Raw genomic sequence first — 18,783 nt, 5'->3', positions numbered from 1 at the left:
TCCACACGTTAATATCCCACCCAGTCTCATCCCACTCTCCACACGTTAATATCCCACCCAGTCTCATCCCACTCTCCACCTGTTAATATCCCACCCAGTCTAATCCCACTCTCCACACGTTAATATCCCACCCAGTCTCATCCCACTCTCCACCTGTTAATGTCCCACCCAGTCTAATCCCACTCTCCACACGTTAATATCCCACCCAGTCTCATCCCACTCTCCACCTGTTAATGTCCCACCCAGTCTAATCCCACTCTCCCCACACCCTTTAATATCCCACCCAGTCTAATCTCACTCTCCCCCTCACTCCCCACACCCTTTAATATCCCACCCAGTCTAAACCTACTCTCCCCCTCACTCCCCACACCCTTTAATATCCCACCCAGTCTAATCCCACTCTCCCCCTCACTCCCCACACCCTTTAATATCCCACCCAGTCTAATCCCACTCTCCCCCTCACTCCCCACACCCTTTAATATCTCACCCAGTCTAACCCCATTCCCCACACCCTTTAATATCCCACCCAGTCTAATCCTGCTCTCCCCCTCACTCCCCACACCCTTTAATATCCCACCCAGTCTAATCCCACTCTCCCCCTCACTCCCCACATCCTTTAATATCCCACCCAGTCTAATCCCGCTCTCCCCCTCACTCCCCACACCCTTTAATATCCCACCCAGTCTAATCCCGCTCTCCCCCTCACTCCCCACACCCTTTAATATCCCACCCAGTTTAATCCCAATCTCCCCCTCACTCCCCACACCCTTTAATATCCCACCCAGTCTATTCCCACTCTCCCCCTCACTCCCCACACCCTTTAATATCCCACCCAGTCTAATCCCACTCTCCCCCTCATTCCCCGCACCCTTTAATATCCCACCCAGTCTAATCCCACTCTCCCCCTCACTCCCCGCACACTTTAATATCCCACCCAGTCTAATCCCACTCTCCCGCTCATTCCCCACACCCTTTAATATCCCACCCAGTCTAATCCCACTCTCCCCCTCACTCCCCACACCATTTAATATCCCACCCAGTCTAATCCCACTCTCCCATCACTCCCCACACCATTTAATATCCCACCCAGTCTAATCCCACTCTCCCCCTCACTCCCCACACCCTTTACTATCCCACCCAGTCTAATCCCACTCTCCCTCTCATTCCCCGCACCCTTTAATATCCCACCCAGTCTAATCCCACTCTCCCCCTCACTCCCCACACCCTTTACTATCCCACCCAGTCTAATCCCACTCTCCCTCTCACTCCCCGCACCCTTTAATATCCCACCCAGTCTAATCCCACTCTCCCTCTCACTCCCCACATCCTTTACTATCGCACCCAGTCTAATGCCACTCTCCCCCCTCTTTCCCCACACCCTTTAATATCCCACCCAGTCTAATCCCACTCTCCACACCCTTTAATATCCCACCCAGTCTAATCCCACTCTCCACACCCTTTAATATCCCACCCAGTCTAATCCCATTCTCCCCCTCACTCCTCACACGATGCAATATTCCATTAATCCAATTTCACGCTCCTCCTTGCTTCTCATGCCAGAAATACTGGTGGATAAAGAATCCATTTCGCTTTTTAAACTGTGCTGGAGAAATATTTCAAAAACAAAATTTGAAAGGGGACAGGGCAAAGTGCTGGGGTTAAGGTGTTAGCTCTTTGAGTGGTAGCAGACACTATGAGCTGGAAGGCGTCTGTGCTGTAAAATTCTGTGTATTAATATTCTAATGTCAAATAATTAATCTATTTCTTCAGTTAAATTTGCTCCATTAAAGCAATTGAGGAGTCAGTGGCCTAGTGGTAATGTCACTGGGCTAGTAATCCAGAGGCCCAGGCTAATGCTCTGGGGACAATGGTTCGAATCCCACAGCAGCTGGTGTAATTTAAATTCAATTAATAAACCTGGAATTGAAAGAAATGGTGACCATAAAACTATCGATTGTTTGAAAAATCCATCTCGTTCACTGGTACATATCGGAATCTGTGCTCTAGGTGCAAGGATACCCCTGAACAATGCCACATGAGATGTACTGTTAGGTTTCAACTGAGATGCCCTCCAACCCTGGATAGACTTGTCGCAGAATCACGGTGCTAAATTTGGTCTGGATGTTCTGCACAATTCAAGGGATCCTGGTCATTACAAAAGCACTCAGTGTAAACGAGCTGAGCTTAATTTGGAAACATCTCAGCAGACTGAGGTCGAAGGTTCTTATTATGAGGACAGTTTGCATGAACAGAGTCATTTACAGCACAGAAGGAGGTCATTCAACTGATCGAATCTGTGCTGGCTGACCATGGAGCAATCCAGTCAGTCCCACTCCCCGCTCGGTCCCCATCACTCTGCAATTTTATTTCCTCCAAGTGCCCATCCAATTTCCTTTTGAAATCATTGATTGTTTCCACTTCCACCACCTTTGTGGGCAGCGAGTTCCAGGTCATTACCACTTGCTGCATAAAAAAAACGTTCTTCCTTACATCTCCCAGCATGTTGAGCCCAAAATCTTAAACTGTGCCCCCTCATCCTAGTACCTTCAGTTAATGGGAACAGCTTCTCTTCGTCTACCTTACCTAAACCTGTCATAATCTTGTACACCTCTATCAAATCTCCCCTCAATCTCCTTTGCTCCAAGGAGAACAACCCCAACTTCTCCAGCCTAACCTTGTAGCTAAAATCCCCCATCCCTGGAACCATTCTGGTAAATCTCCTCTGTACCCTCTCAAGGACCCTCGCAACCTTCCTAAAGTGTGGGGACCAGAACTGGACACAATACTCTAGTTGGGGCCTAACCAGAGCTTTAGAAAGGTTCAGCATAACTCCCCTGCCTTTGTACTCAATGCCTCTATTTATGAAGCCCACGATCCCAGATGCTTTGCTAACCACTCTCTCAATATGTCCTGTCACCTTCAAAGATCTCTGCACATGAACCCCCAGGTCCCTCTGCCCCTGCACACTCTTTAGAATTGTGCCATTAAGTCTATATTGCCTCTCCCTATCCCTTCTGCCAAAATGCATCACCTCACACTTTTCTGTATTAAATTCCATTTCCCACTTGTCTATCCATTCTGCCAGCCTATCGATATCTTGCTGCAGTTGATTAGTATCATCCTAAGTGTTTGCCACTCCTCCAAATTTGGTATCATTGGCACATTTTGAAATTTTACTCTGCACTGCAGTATCCAAGTCATTCATATCTATCAAACAAAGCAGTGGTCCTAGCACTGACCCTTGGGGAATACCACTGTCTACCTACCACCCTCCAGTCTGAAAATAACCATTTACTGCGACTTGCTGTTTTCTGTTCCTTCAGCCAAATTTTTATCCAAGTTCACAGACCCCTCTTATTCCATAAGCCTCAATTTTCTTAACCAGCCTTTTATGTGGTACCATGTCAACCAGTTTCTAAAAATCCATATAGACAACATCCACCGCATTCCCTTCATCAGCCTTGTCCATTACTTCAAAAAAAATGTAATTAGATTAGTTAAACTCAATTTGTCTTTTACAAATCTGTGCTGCCTCTCCTTAATTATCTCAAATCTCTCTAAGTGCCTGCTGATTTTTTCCCTGAATTAAAGATTCTAAAATCTTACCCACCACTTGTGTCAGACTAACTAGTCTGTAGGTACCAGGACTGCCCTTGCACCCTTCCTTGAGTAAGGGTGTCACATTTGCCACTTTCCAAACCTCTGGCACCTTCCCCATATCTAGGCTTGTATTCTCTTGAATAAAGAAGGTTAAGGGGTGATGTAACTGGAATGTTAGGATGATTGCAGAACTTCATACAGTAGTTAAAAATAAACTATTTCTTCTGGGGGGAGTGGGGGGGGGTGGTGGAATCTTCAGAACAAGGGGGCATAATCTTAAAATTAGACCTAGGCCATTCAGGGGTGATGTCAGGAAGCACTTCTTCACACAAAGGGTAGTGGAAATCTGGAACTCTCTCCCCCTAAACACTGTAGAGACTGGGGCACAATTGAAGCTCTCAAAATGGAGATTGATGGATTTTTGTTGGTTGCGGGTGTTAAGGGTTCCGCAACCATGGCGGGTAGATGGAGTTAAGATCTAGATCATGATCCAACTGAATGGCGAAATGGGCTCGAGGGGCTGAATGGCCTGCTCCTGTCCCTATGTTAAACCAGTGCTAATGGTTACAAACGCGTTTGTGAGAGAAATGAGTTGTGCTACTTACTGGCAATTTGGTAAGAGGTGCATTGCTTACGTGTTTTCCAAACACCTCCTCCTGGAACTGCAGCAGCTGGACAACCAGACTGGAAAGAGACTTGTTAGTTGGTGGCTCTGCTTGGATGTACTGTAAGAAAATCACCATCAAACAATATTTCAGAAACAGTCCATGTGGCTTAATGGTAACATGTCGGTACCATAATTGTTCACATTTTCAGGCTGGTTTTCTGAATTAGCTGCCCAGTGCGCAGCCTCGTCCACCAGGAGAACATGGAAGGAAATTACGGATGGAGCTATTGCCACCAGTACTTCTGGAGAACGAGGCTCGATCCTGGGAAGGTGTACTTAAAAAAAAAAATGCCTCTCTGGTTGCATGTCTTTACAATTCTCTAATTTTACATTAAATGCCATTCTTCTGAGATAAATTGTCTCACGTTACCTGCAAAAAGCACTCGAAGATATCCCCCGCTTAAACATGTGCATTTGGCCAAAATGCTTGTAACTTACAGGAAACTTTAAAGAATTTCACAAAAGATGATCGGATTTGACATTCTGAGAATGGTGTTACGATCCTGTTAAGGACTGTTAACGTTTAAAGAAGGAATCCAAACACCCAGCAATTAACTGACAGAACTACGCCATACATTTAAAAACAAAGAAAACTAATGTTATTGCATTTATAAAGAGTAATTAGCACCTCTAACAACACTATAATTTATAAAGGCTTATGCTATAAACTCAGTTCCACTTTTTAACCTCCCGCCCCTCCAAAAGAGTACCCTTATCTTGTGAAATCTTGAAGGTTCATTCACTTTTCTTGGGAGCAACCCAAAAGGTATGCTACAGCCCCCTGGATTTTACTTTAATTCTCCTTGGTATTCCAGCTATCCCTCGGGGCTGTGATTACCTTCCATCGGGTTTTGGCTAACTGATCCGCAAAGTTTCTCTAAAGATCTCACACGGCTGTAGACTCATCAACTCATTGCCCTGGCTTTGAACGTACAGAGACTGTTTTTTCCCATTCCACTCCCAGAGCTTCTGTGTAGCTCTTTCCGAGCTAACGTGGGGGGTGGTGTTGAGGTGGACACCAAGATGAAAGGCTAGAGAGGGGAAATAACAGGCACCGAGAACTGGAAGGGACAAATAGTGCTTGAGTAACAAATAGTTCAGAAGTAGGAGGGATCAGGCCGGGGGCATGTGAAGCAGTTAAATGGGTTTGGAGTACATGTGCATGGATCCATAGGAAATGGTAAATAAGATGGGTAAGCTGCAGGCATGGGTCACCATGTGGAGATATTGTATAGTGGCAGTAATGGAAACCTTGTTCAAAGAAAAGTTTGGGAACTTAATATTCCGGGGTACAAGGTTTTTTGGGGAAGCTATAGAAGGAGAAAAAGCCACAGGGTGGTGGGAGTACTGATCAAATAAACTATCATAACACTGGCGAGGGATGATGTAGTTGAGGTTTCAAAGACAGAATCTATTTGGTCAGAATTAAGGAACAATAAGAGAGGTATTGTGCTGCAGGCATAATATTGAGGCGGAGATAGAGTAAATTTGCAGGCAAATTACTGAAAGATACAAGAACTACAGAGTAGTGCTAATAGAGGACTTCAACTATCTTAATACAGACTGGAATAGTACGAGTGTAGAGGACAAAGGGGGGGATTAATTCCTGAAATATGTACAATAGAACTCCCCTATTCAGTGTGTTTCTAGCCTATTGAGGAAGGAAGCATTGCTGGATCTAGTTCTGGGAATGAAGTGGAGTATGTTTCAGTGGGAGAGCATTTGGGAAACATGGATCATAATATCATCAGGTTTAGAATAGTTACAAAAAAGAACAAGGAACACTCAAGAAAAAAATACTTAACTGGAGGCAGTTTAACTGCAGTGAGTTGAAATGGGATCTGCGCCAGGTGGATTAGAATCAAAAATGGGTCGGCAAATAAGTAATTAAACAATGGGACGCCTTCAAAGGGATGGTTCAGGTACAGACACAGTCCCCTTATGGGAAAAAGAAGGGTACCTATAACTGGAGCTCCCTGGGTGACAAAAGATACAGATTAAAATGAGACAGGAAAAGGAGGTTTATGACAATTATAAAGGTTCATGAGGAGTCTAAACAGAGTAGAGACACAGAAACACAGGATCACAAACCAGGGCACTGATTTAAGGTTTTTTACAAAAGGTGCAATGGTGACATGGGGAAAAGCTTATTTAACGCAGTGAGTGGTTAGGATCTGGAATGCACGACCTGAGTGTGTGGTGGAGGCAGATTCAATCGGGGCTTTCAAAAGGGAATTGGATAAGCAGCTGGAAAGAAAAAAAAGCAGAGGAAAGAGTGGGGGAGTAGGAGTAAGTTGCTCTTGCAGAGAGCCAGCACAGACACAATGGCCCAAATGGCCTCCTCCTGTGTTGCAACCATTCCACGATTCTATAGTACAGTAGAGGGACCAAGTTGAATACAGGGAGCACAGAGGAGATCAATGGAAAGGGAATAAGAGGGTCGAAGAGAATGAGAATAGATTTACAGCTAATATAAAAGGGAACCAAAAATCTTTTATAAACATATAAACAGTATACAGGTAATCAAAGGTAGGATGAAGATTAGGGGGAAAAAGGAGATCTTCTTGTGGAGGCAGAGGGAATGACTGAGGAATTAAATGTGTAATTTATATCTGTCTTAAACAGAGAATAGGATGTTGCTGAGAAAGCAGTAGCAATATTGGACAGGATTAAAATAGTAAGGAGGTGGTACTTAAAAGATTGGCAGGTCCAGTTGGGAAGAAAGGGTGGAAAGTGAAAGAGATCTGACTATAATTGTTCCATCCTTCTTGAATATGTGGGTGGTGTCAGAGGACCGGAGGATTACAAATGTTACAGCTCTGTTTAAAGAAGGGCAGAGGGTTAAACCCAGCGATTACAGACCAGTCAGGCCAATGTTGGTCTGAGACAAAATGAGTTAGGGCTTGGAAAAGTATGAGTTAATAAATGACAGCCAGCACAGATTTGTTAAAGGCAAATTGGGTTTGACCAACTTGATAAGAGTCCTTTAATGAAATAATGATGAGGGATGTGCAATTGATGCTGTGTTTCTGGACTTTCAAAATGTATTTGACAAAGGGTTACACAGTAGACTTGTTCTCAAAATAAAACCCATGGGCTTAAGGTAGTGTGGATAGAAAATTGGTTAAGAGACAGAGAGCAGAGTAGTGGTGAACAGTTGTTTTCGGACTGAAGGGAAGTATCCAGTGTTATTCTCCAGAGAATAGTATTAGCACCATTGCACTTTTTGATATATCTAAATGACCTGAATTTGGGTATACAGAACAGCATTTCAAAACTTGCAGATGTTACAACATCCAGAAATGTAATAAACAACGAGGACAGGAACAGGCTTCAGAAGGTCATACACAGACTTAGTGAAATGGGCACACACATAGCAGATAAAATTTAATGCAGAGGAGTGTGAAGTGCTACATTTTGGTAGAAAGAACGAGGAGGGTTAATACAAGCTCAATGGCACAATTTAAAAGCAGATTCGGGCTGTAAGTGTGAAGGTGACAGGACAAGTTGAGATGATTGTTTAAAAAAAGCATATGGGATCGTTGGCTTTGTTAATAGACGTATGGACTACAAAAGCAAGCAAGTTACGCTAAACATTTATAAAATACTAGTTCATTCCCAGCTGGAGTATTGTGTCCAGTTCTGGGCACCACACTTTAGGATGGATGTGAAGACTTTAGAGAGGGTGCAGAAAAGATTCACGAGAATGATTCCAGGGATGAGGGACTTCAGTTATATGGAGAGTGGGGCGACAGGGGTTGTTCTCCTTAGAGCACAGAAGGTTAAGAGAAGATTTGATAGAGGTATTCAAAATTGTTAACAGTTCTGATAGAGTAAGGAGAAACTGTTTCCAGCAGCAGAAGAGTCAATGACTAGAGGACAAAGATTTAAGGTGCTTGGCAAAAGAACAGAGGACACAAGCATAAACTATTTACTTAAACACAGCGAGTTGTTGTGATCTGGAAGGCGCTGCCTGAAAGGGCAGTAGAAGCAGATTCGATAGGAACTTTCAAAAGGAAATCTGATAAACACTTGAAGTGAGAAAATTTACAATTTCGGGCTACGGGGAAAGAGCTGGGAGTGGCTGGCTTTCAAAGAGCCAGCATGTGCATGATTGGCCGAATGGCCTCCTCCCGAGCTGCATCTTTCTATAATTCTAACAGACAGAGTCAGTTAGGTCCAGTAGAGACTATGAGATCAGTTAGCTTTTTTTTAAACAGACAATGTGAGGGGAAGCTATGGCCAACCTCTGAAGCAGAATGCAGGATTGGAGTTAGGAGTTATTTTGTTTTAGTCAAGTAAGGTAACTCACTGATATGGGGTAATCAGTATTTTGTATTATTAAGTGAAGATAAGTTGTACTGATTGATTTATGTGAATCTAATCCTAACTGTCGTTCTGTATGTTCACATTGTTCCTTTCCAGAAAACCAATTGGTGAAGGATAAAACTGGAGCCAATCTTTACATAACGTTATAAGCATTTATTTACAGAATTACATGTTACAAACTAACCACCTTTCCTCGCTCACACTTTTCATAAGAGTGTACATTATCCCACAATGAACTGTAACCTACAATGGATATACCATCTTCACAATGTCCAATGTACAGAATTTCACTTAAAATACTTGACAAAGCGCATCCCATATCTGCTGCCTCCATAAGAGCCAGTGTTTCAGCAAAGTGCTTTTAACCAGCTTTTTTTATTTTCTTAGCTTTCCAAGTGAAAGAACAATTCCCATTCTTACCCAACAGAAATATTATAAAGCCAGCTGCGCTCGAATATCCATCAGGATAATGAGCATGTGAAGCATCACAAAAAATGACTAGTCCCATGTTCTTAGATCACCTAAGGACAGGGACTTAAGTACAAGTTTCTCCAGATATAATTTGTTCATGTTTCATTTGCCCTTAAAAACATTCTTGACTTTAGAGTGTTTCATTGGTGTACTTAAGACATACACAGACAAATGAAGATATTTAAAATTCATTGCACATTTCCACAAGGGTAAACAGAAACTCACTGACAGTGGCTGCCCTAGAGGTGTGAATAGCTCTTTCCTATCTCACCAAACCTGGAAGAATGGGAACCGTTCAAGTTAATGGCTTAGAGATTTAAAAGGTTCATTACCTCGGCTAAAAGGCAATGGACAGGACTACACCCAGGCGTGGGCTAGCCCAACACCTACTTTGGAAGCATGATTCAACAGTTTGGGATAGCAGCCACTTTGAGTTTTGAACTGTATAAAGTCTGACTGAGAACTCCAGGGAGAACTTGGAGAGACATTATCCAAGGGGGTTCTTGGCCAAGGAAGGGCAAAGAGAAAGGTATCCAGAAATCACCAACTGTCTGTCAAAGGAGTCCAGGCAATCTGTAAGTGCTGTAACCACAGAACTAACAAGGAACAAGAAACCTTCTCTCTCTCCCAAAAACCTGCTGAGTCCATCTACAAAGGGAACCTCTGACTATTGGACTACAGAAGCCATTGCAACTGCTGAACACAGCTCTTCAACTCCTCACTCCAGACAACGAACACTTCAACTGCAAACAACCGGCCTGCAATGATATCTTAAAGGACTGAACTGAATTTCGTCTTTATAAGTATCCTCTATCCTTAATTGTATCTACTCTTTGTCTGTATTTAATTGGTAATGTTAAGTTACTTAAATAAAAGTAATACTTAATGTTTTGTAATAAACAAACTATTATCTTGTTTAAGACTAAAGCTTTGCTGCTGGTTATTTTTAAATTGAATCACTCGCAGATTAAAAAGGGGTTATATATACACACGCGTGCACACACACACACACACAAATTCTTAGCTCATGGGCCACTTCGAGGAAACACTGTTTACGTGGTCGTGATATCTGACATAAGAATCATTTCTGGATCCCCTATCAGTGCTTGCACTGTCCTTTCCTACTCTGCATTCTTTCAATCCATGGACCTGGCTTCTAGGCCATCATCCTGGACATTCAACCAATATTTAAACTTGGGAGTGGCTTTTCCTGCACATCCCATAATGGTGGCATCATTCACCTGACCCTTCTGGTATATGTCACCCGAGTACCCACTCTGGTAAGCTGACTGATCTTGACCTGACTTGATCGGTCTGTCCTGTGCATCATGTGGCTCACCACCACCTTCTCAAGGGCAATTAGGATGAGGCAGCAAATACTGGCCTTGCCAGCAAAGTTCATATCCTAATGAAAGGGTGAAAAAAACATGATCACTCACTTTACACTTTCCAGCCCTTGATCTACTATATTCTGTTCCTCAGGACCTTCATCACAAAACACACGAGCATTTGAGGTGTAAGGTGTCTCATTTACTTCCATCAGCTTCTCAGAGTCCAATATTTTGTAACAATTCTGATTAATCATGAGGAATGAACCTTAACAGTTTGATCGTCATGTTTAATAAGTACTGTCTTACCATCAAGACCTATTACCTTATCAGTGTGTTTCCATTCTCTATGACCCTCACCAAATCTCCTGAATTAAATTCTGTCCTGGATGATCTTATACGATTCCTCAGAGATCTCTGAATTTTCTCCGAGACCTCAGCTTTGATGAAAGCCTGTCTCCCTGAGTGGAAAGCATTCAAACATGCAGCAAAAATGGAACTAATAGTACTTTCAAGAGCAGGAGGACTAGCACACAGACAAGTTGAGATTTTGCCCACAGGCTAATTGACAGAAACTGTACCCTGCAACCATCTGAAATAAATCCTCTGCGTAAACTGCCCATGACAGGGGCGGCCGTCAACTCTCAATCTGGTAGATTAGCTAAAATGTGATAACTGGGCTGACCGATCCTTTGTCCCCTTCACTGTCAGGGCTGACGGCCTGAAGGTGCTGGGGATATGGTTCGGAGGGACCGGGGCATGCGTTAGAAACTGGAAGGAGCGAGTGGCTATGGTGAAAAGGAAACTGGGCATGTGGGAGCGACGCTCCCTCTCCATTGCGGGAAAGAACCTGGTCATCAGGTGTGAGGTACTCTCGCTGTTGCTGTACGTGGCGCAGGTCTGGCCCATTCCAGACTCCTGCGCGATGGCGATCACCCGAGCCATCTTCCGCTTTATCTGGAGGTCGAAAATGGATCGTGTCCGCAGGGACGCGATGTACAAGCCTCTAGATAAAGGGGGAAAAAACGTGCCCAACATCGCCCTCATACTGATGGCCACCTTTGTGTGTGGCTGCATCAAGCGGTGCGTAGACCCTCAGTACGCAAACACCAAGTGTCACTACGTGCTGAGGTTCTACCTGTCCCCGGTGTTGCGAAGGATGGGTCTGGCCACGCTGCCGCGGAACGCTCCAAGTAGTTGGACCGTGCCGTACCACCTGTCCCTGGTGGAAAAATTTATGCAGAAAAACACCTTTGACCACAAGTCCATCAGGCAGTGGTCAGCACGTAACGTCCTAGAGGCCCTGAGGGATAAGGAGAGGGTGGACCCTGTGGGATGGTTCCCCGAGCAGACTGTCAAAGTCATTTGGCAGAATGCCTCATCGCCAGAACTTTCCAACAAGCACCAAGACGTAGCTTGGCTGGTGGTGAGAAAGGCCCTCCCCGTCAGATCCTTCCTACACGCCAGGAGGCTCACCCCCTCTGCACGTTGCCCTCGAGGTGGCTGTGGTGGGGAAGAGACCGTTGTTCACCTCCTTGTGGATTGTGCCTTTGCAAAGAAAGTCTGGAGAGAGATGCAGTGGTTGCTGTCGAGGTTCATCCCGAGCAGTTCTGTGACACAGGACTCTGTGCTCTACGGGCTGTTCCCAGGGACACACACCGAGACAAACATCAACTGCAGCTGGAGGATCATCAACTCAGTGAAAGAGGCGCTTTGGTCTGCCCGAAACTTGTTGGTCTTCCAGCACAAAGAGTTGTCCCCGACCGATTGTTGCGGACTGGCACAATCCAAAGTCCAGGACTACGTGCTGAGGGACGCACTAAAGCTTGGGGCAGCTGCCGCAAAGGCGCAATGGGGAAGGGTCGCTGTCTAAGACCTTTCTACCACAGCGCACCGAGAGACTGGGAACTGTTTAGAGCCCCTCGGGCTGTACAGATCAAAATGAAAGGCTGTAAATGATTGTAATATTGTTTGTACTGATGCACCTGGTGATACATTTTGTAAAAGTTTAACCTGGATTGTACCCTTGTAATGTTGTTTTTGAAATGGTTTTGAATGTGATTGAAGATATTTTATGAATAAAGTATATTTTTACAAAAAAAAAAATGTGATGCAGCCCTTTCATGGAATAATGACCTCATTGTTGTTAACAATGACAGCCAGTGGTGAAGGAGGAGACCAGAAGCCAATCTTTACTCAGTTTTAGATTTATTCACAGAGTGAAACATTACAAGTTCTCGCTCCTAATTCTACTCCAACACCAAGGGTTAATAAGTGTCTCTTCTTTGTGCTCAAATAATGAATACCCTCCACCTGTCTATAGTTAACTTTAATTTAGACAATTAAGATTTCCTCCTTTAGCTTAAATAAAGCTTAATTAATACGCTCAAACAATATTTCAAACCAAGTCAAAGAAGAAAGAATGATTTTCCATATTCTGTTCAAAGCATTACATTACAAGGTGCCACTCTTCTAGGACCCCCCCAATAATTTCTTATTACCAAGCACTTCTTTTTGTGAAGCAATCAGTTAATTGATGACTTGCAACAACTCATTTGACCTCGGAGATTTCCTTTCTCTCCCAACATTTGTTTCACGCTAGCAAGGTCAATCCTTTATCTTTGCTCACTTACACTTTTTGTAGCGTGCACATTATCCCACAAGGAACAACTATCTCTGTAACATTCAATGGGCAAAGTGATTTCAATATGTCCCTTGTACAGAATTTCCCCTAAAATATTTGACATCTAGAATCCCATATCCACTGCTTCCACAAGAGCCGGAATTTCCGCAGATAAAGTACTTTTAACAACCCTTTTTATTTTCTAGGTTTCCCCGGCTAAAGGGCAACTTTTCCCATTTTTACCCGCCAAAAATATGAAACCCACTGCACTCAAATACCCATCAGGAAGATTAGCGTGAGAGGCATCACTAAAAATGGCTAATTTCATGTAATTTGGGTCACTCAAGGATGGAAACTTAAGTATGCATTTCTCCATATTTAACTTTTTAAATGTTTTATTTGCCCTTAAAACACCCGACTTTAGGGTGCTTCATTGTAGTACTTAGACCTGATGCTAGTTTTAATGAATTAGAACTAAGTGTATAACCAATTAAACTGACCAATCAAACTTCACACTGCTCTATTTCTTCTTTGGACGTGACATTACTTTTTTGTGATGACCTAGCACGATTAACTGGGATAGGAATAACACTCTCTAGATAGGATTACTGATTCAAAGTTATTCCAGACCTATTCTAGCTAAATCAATATATTTAAAAGCCCCCAGAGCCTGACTTCTAATCTTAAATTCCACTTGAATCGTATTAATAACACATTTCTTAAATTCCACAGTACTGCTCCATAAGAAATCATCAACATGCATCATGAAGATGCCTAAAAGTTTCCCTTTTTGATACCAATTAAACATTGAGGGATTTGCTTTTAGTTGAACACATCCTGCTTTCAGTAAAACAGATCTCATTGAAAAAATGCCACACCATCGAGACATCATTCAGGCCATAAACACATTGTTTAGTTTCCATAGTTTCCCTTCTGCATCACTTGCCTCTTCAGGCAGTTTCAGAAACACTTCTCTCTGAAATTTTTCACCCTGCAGAAACATGGCTTTTATGTCAATTGATCTACACTCCCATCAATGTGTGGCCATAAAAGCTAAAAAGACTTCCAGAATTACTTTTCCCGCTGTGGGACAGTCCACTCTAACATCCGTGTTGTCCAATCGTCCTTCAAAGCCCTGAGAAACTAGCCTCACTTTAGCTTTATGAGCCCCATCTGTAAGGACTTTTCTGTACAAATCCATCTATGACAAGGCTGGCTGTCCCCGATCTGGTACTTCAGAATAAACTCCAAATTCCTCCTAACTACCTAATTCCTTTTGTTTCCTCTCTCTGATTAGTTCGTTCTCTAGTATATTGGCAGCCACCAAAACTTCTAGTAATAGGTCTAGAAGCAGAAGTCCTCATATCAAGACTGTTCTGTAGCCCTCCTTTCATCCTGTAATCTATTCAAGCTGCAGCCTCCACTTGTACATCAATATCTTTTGGGAGTATCACTGTAAGATCACTGTCTCGTGTGGTCTTGTACTGTCTCCAGTACGTGATCGTTTTCTAATGCAAGATTCACTCTCAGACCCACTATAGGAACTCTCACTATACTTTCTTACTTTCCATTCTGCCAGTCCATGGACTTCACCCCATGGCCATCATCTTGAACATTTAACCGATATTTAAACTTGTCAGGAGCTTTTCCTGCACATCCCACAATAGTCACACCCCTTCATTCACTGGACCCTCTGGAACATATGTCACCCGAGTGCCCACTTTAGGCAATTGGCCTTTGGATGTGATAGCCTCATCCTGTGCATCATGATCAGTCAGCCTACCACCATGCAGCCTGTGATCTATTGTATTCTTTTCCTTAGGACTGTCATCGTAAAACACGTGAGTATAAGTAGTACAGGGTGGCTTATCATCTGCTCAGGTTCCAGAATTTGAAGGTGAAGCAGTGTGTTGTGGAATGCTTAAAGCTTGACAAGATGCAGAAGACGTCCGGCTCACCCACTGCATCTGGATCTACCTCCAGGCGCCGAGGCTCATTTTGCCACTGGGCCAAGACAGATCTGGACGAGACAATGAGACTGATGTTGTGCAACTCTCCCTCACTACAATCCACCGGACCGTAGATTGGTCTCATCTGCCCAGTCTGCCGGAATCAGTCTTCACAGGCCAAGGTAGACAAATCCCTAAGTGGCTGAGGGTAGGAGACCCGACAGCTACCCTCAGCTGGTTTGGCCCTCCCAAAGTGGTTTACTGGGGCGTGGTCGCTGTTGCATTCTACCAACTACCTGGCACCACAGGTGAGAGCTCAGTGAAGGCGAGGACCAATACAAGACGAGCCAGCCCAAAGAGTGCGGTGAGCCCGCCTGTGAGAGGTGCTACCCCTCCCTTACTCTCCTTTATTGCTTAATCTTACATTTATCCTCACTACTTAGTGAATCAAGACAACATTTTACCCCCACATACTATTGAAGTACAAGTACTATCTAGCAAGCACAGTTAAAGGAGTCTGAGAGTGACAATTCAACACAGAACTAAAACTCCTTGGGACCAGCATGCACCGAATATCTAGTTTATGGTTTATGTTAATATTTTAGAGGTATTGTTTAGTTCTGGCAAGATTGTTCTTGCGAAGTTAATTAAAATGCCGGGCTTTAGAATTTGCCAGAACACCTAAAAGAAAATGGCAGTTCAGAAGGTTACCCATGTTTGTTTAATAGAGTCAGAATAGGAGAGATGGAGCCATAAAACAGCAGGTGGGCTTACTTAGCTGGAGACGTGGTGTCTACACTACCTGCAAAAGAATGCTATCCAGAGATGTTTTGTTTTGGGAGTTCGAGCTAAATTAGTTTAAAAGCATTCAGTGAACCCTGAAATGGTCATGGAGATGGGTGGAGTATAAGAAGGTTCTCTGATTTCAATTTATTGGGGTTTTCTGCAGCAGGGTCCTGTTGTTAGCTGGCTCCAAGCAGTTAGGGCTCAAAGAAGCCCTTGGAGCCACTGATGCAACTGAAAGTTTGGACCTCATGTGATTTAAAGCTCACAGAGAAACCCCTGGGAGCCGTCCGGTGCAGCAAGGGCTCAGGAGAAGTCCTGGGGAGCTGAGAAGATGGCGGAAGGTCGCTGGTTCCCTGGTGGAGAGGGTTAGGGCGCGGGAGAAGTCCTGGGGAGCTGAGAAGATGGCGGAAGGTCGCTGGTTCCCTGGTGGAGAGGGTTAGGGTGCAGGAGAAGTCCTGGGAGCCATTTATAGCTGCATGTAGCCAGGAGACTGAAGTTCAGAGAAACGCAGGGGCAGTGCCAGCTTAGTGATGCTAGTGATCTATGAAAGAGCTGGAACTGCACCGATAGTTAGGAGCAGGAGTACAGCGTGGTGAATCTCGTGGAACGCGTCTCAGAAGAGACTGAACCATCAGGAGGTGAGCAGTTGTTGAAGCAGTCTGAGGAGGGGCGGCTTTCAAGGGAATTCAGAGGCTAGATTTTCAGAAGTGAAGAGCTAAAATCTCTCGTGAGGGACAGAGGTTTACCAAGTTTTTGGTGATTCACAGTGGTCACTGATGTCTGGATGGATTGCTAAGAAATCTGTGGGATCTGTCTTGGCCGTATCTGCCATTTAGTGTTCAGTGTGAAGCGTTTGAGCAGTTTGCCTCTTAATTCATACACACTCTTAACATCCAGAATCAACATGAAGTAAAAGAGATATTATAGATTGTTTTACTTTTCTGACTTTGTATAGTAGTTTATTTTGTTTGTTTAAAACCGTGGAATCTTGTGGCTTTGTTCTCCGAGTAGGTACCCGGAATTTCAAACTTCGTCTACTTTAAACACAAGTTACTGGTCCCTAACTGGATGGTTAGAAGTAAAATTTACTTGGGATTCATTGTTATCTTCATCATCCTCCTCAGAATTCTCTGTACCATATGTCAAGTTCATCACATAATGATACCTCGAGCTACACCTGAAGCACCTATTAATCCTCCTTGTACATTCCCAGGATTCATTCTACCAATATTGCTGTTTCAATTCTGTATTCTGCTATGATAGACTGATCTGCTATAGGTACTTTCATCCTCGTTCTGCCTGTGTTTAACCCTTCCAACCTTTACCTTTCAGCAACTACCCTCTGCTACCATGTTATATTCCAGAAAGCCAGTTGGTGAAGGACACAACTGGAACTAATCTTTACACAATTTTATTAGCTTTTAGAGTTACATATTACAAGCATGCACCTCCGAATCCAACAACCAGTTTCAGTCCATATCTATTTACAGTGACACAAGTGAATCCCCAGTTAATGCTCTTGGCCTGCATTCAATTAAACAATTCATAAACAATTAGCACACTTGATGTGAAATTAAGCAGTTTAATGATTAGCTATCAACCCAATGTTACCAAGTATTTATTTTGGTCTGCCTTCAATGACAGAGATATCCAATTCAGATTAAAAGGATGTCCTGTTACATCCCTAGGTTAACTATTGTATTATTAGATGTTATACAGTTCGGACACACCCATAAACCCAAGACGCTCAGACCATACAAGGAGTGACTAGCACTACTGTATCTGAAAGAATATCCGAGGCAAAACTCTACACTTGTAACAGCACATACAGGAATTTATAATGGAAATGACATATAAAAGTGTGTCAAAAACGTCACAAAGAAAATTTTCATAGAATTCAGACAAATAGTCTTTTGGTGATATAGAACTTGAGTATTGCTGAAAAAAGAGACATCCTATTGAAGCTTTTTGCCTTGCGCTCATCAGAACAGCCATGCAAGATAAACTAACAGTAACGGGAACAATTTATACTGAGAAGAGAGTGCTGATTGGTCCAGGCCTTGCCATGGAGAATGCAACAGAGAACACTTAACATTTAACTGCCAAGCTTTTGTTTCAATTTCTAACCAGACTCTGACTGGCCAAGGCATTGCAATGGGAAATGAATCAGGGAATGGCTGCCCCTCCAAGCTTTCGTTTAGTTGGAAAAGGCATAATGCATGGACATGCTCCCTCTGTCTGCGAAGGACAGGGCTCTGTGAGTGAATATATGTGGCTTCTAGCATGTGTAAGTGAGCCACACTGCAAACCCAACTGATAATCTTAATTAGTTTTCAGTGTAGTTCTTAGCACACTCGGGATTATTTAGCAAGTGTTGTCCAACTGCGGAATCACATCTAATGTTGGATATTATGTTTTGAGTTTTGTAAGCACGGGCTGGTTGGGTACACTCTGTACCCTGCCCGTTGTGAACAGCCGAATGGACATGCTGTTTACAATCTGCCAGTCGTTGGGATGTACGGCCTACATACCGAGCACCACACTGGCACTGAAATTCATATACCACATTACTCATCTGTGTGATAGGCAGAATGTCTCTTTGGCTTGAAGGCAGCATCCTATTGGTGAAGAATACCATTTGTATTGCTACTGCACAGTAACAGCGTGCAATGGCTACCTTTACTCGTTGCTCAAATCTTTGAGACACCTTACCCTTCCAGGGTAATCGGAGGTAGACTGGACACTTGTCAGGACCGAAAGTGATGGCCTTAGGCCCCGTTCATGCGTTTGCGTGATATACAGCGTGAAATGATCTGATCAGGGTAGTCATTATCCTGCAGGATGCCTTTGATGCCCCTATTTCAGCATCAAGCTTGCATGGTGAGTAAATGGCCCGGGCCCTATTTACGAGGCTGCCAATAAGACCAATCTTACAGTGCGTGGAACTGTAGGGATCCCAGTGTGTGGATTTGCCACTGAATGTAGGCTTGTGGTTGACAGTATTGGAGTTTAATCAGACTGCTAATATTA

At 43.6% G+C, this 18,783-nt stretch overlaps 1 protein-coding gene across 1 annotated transcript in view; it reads right to left on the bottom strand.

Moving 5' to 3' along the window:
* smarcc2 (SWI/SNF related BAF chromatin remodeling complex subunit C2) overlaps positions 1-4,321 on the bottom strand; it is a 145,374-nt gene extending 141,053 nt beyond the window's left edge. Inside the window, exon 1 of the mRNA XM_078534530.1 lies at positions 4,206-4,321. The gene's annotated coding sequence lies outside the window, so the exon portion shown is untranslated. The remainder of the gene's footprint in view (positions 1-4,205) is intronic.
* Positions 4,322-18,783: the final 14,462 nt, after the last annotated feature.

Source organism: Cetorhinus maximus, chromosome X (assembly GCF_964194155.1).
Source record: "Cetorhinus maximus chromosome X, sCetMax3.hap1.1, whole genome shotgun sequence".
In the NCBI taxonomy this organism is placed as follows: Eukaryota; Metazoa; Chordata; class Chondrichthyes; order Lamniformes; family Cetorhinidae; genus Cetorhinus; species Cetorhinus maximus.
This window is presented reverse-complemented; position numbering and strand designations above follow the sequence as displayed.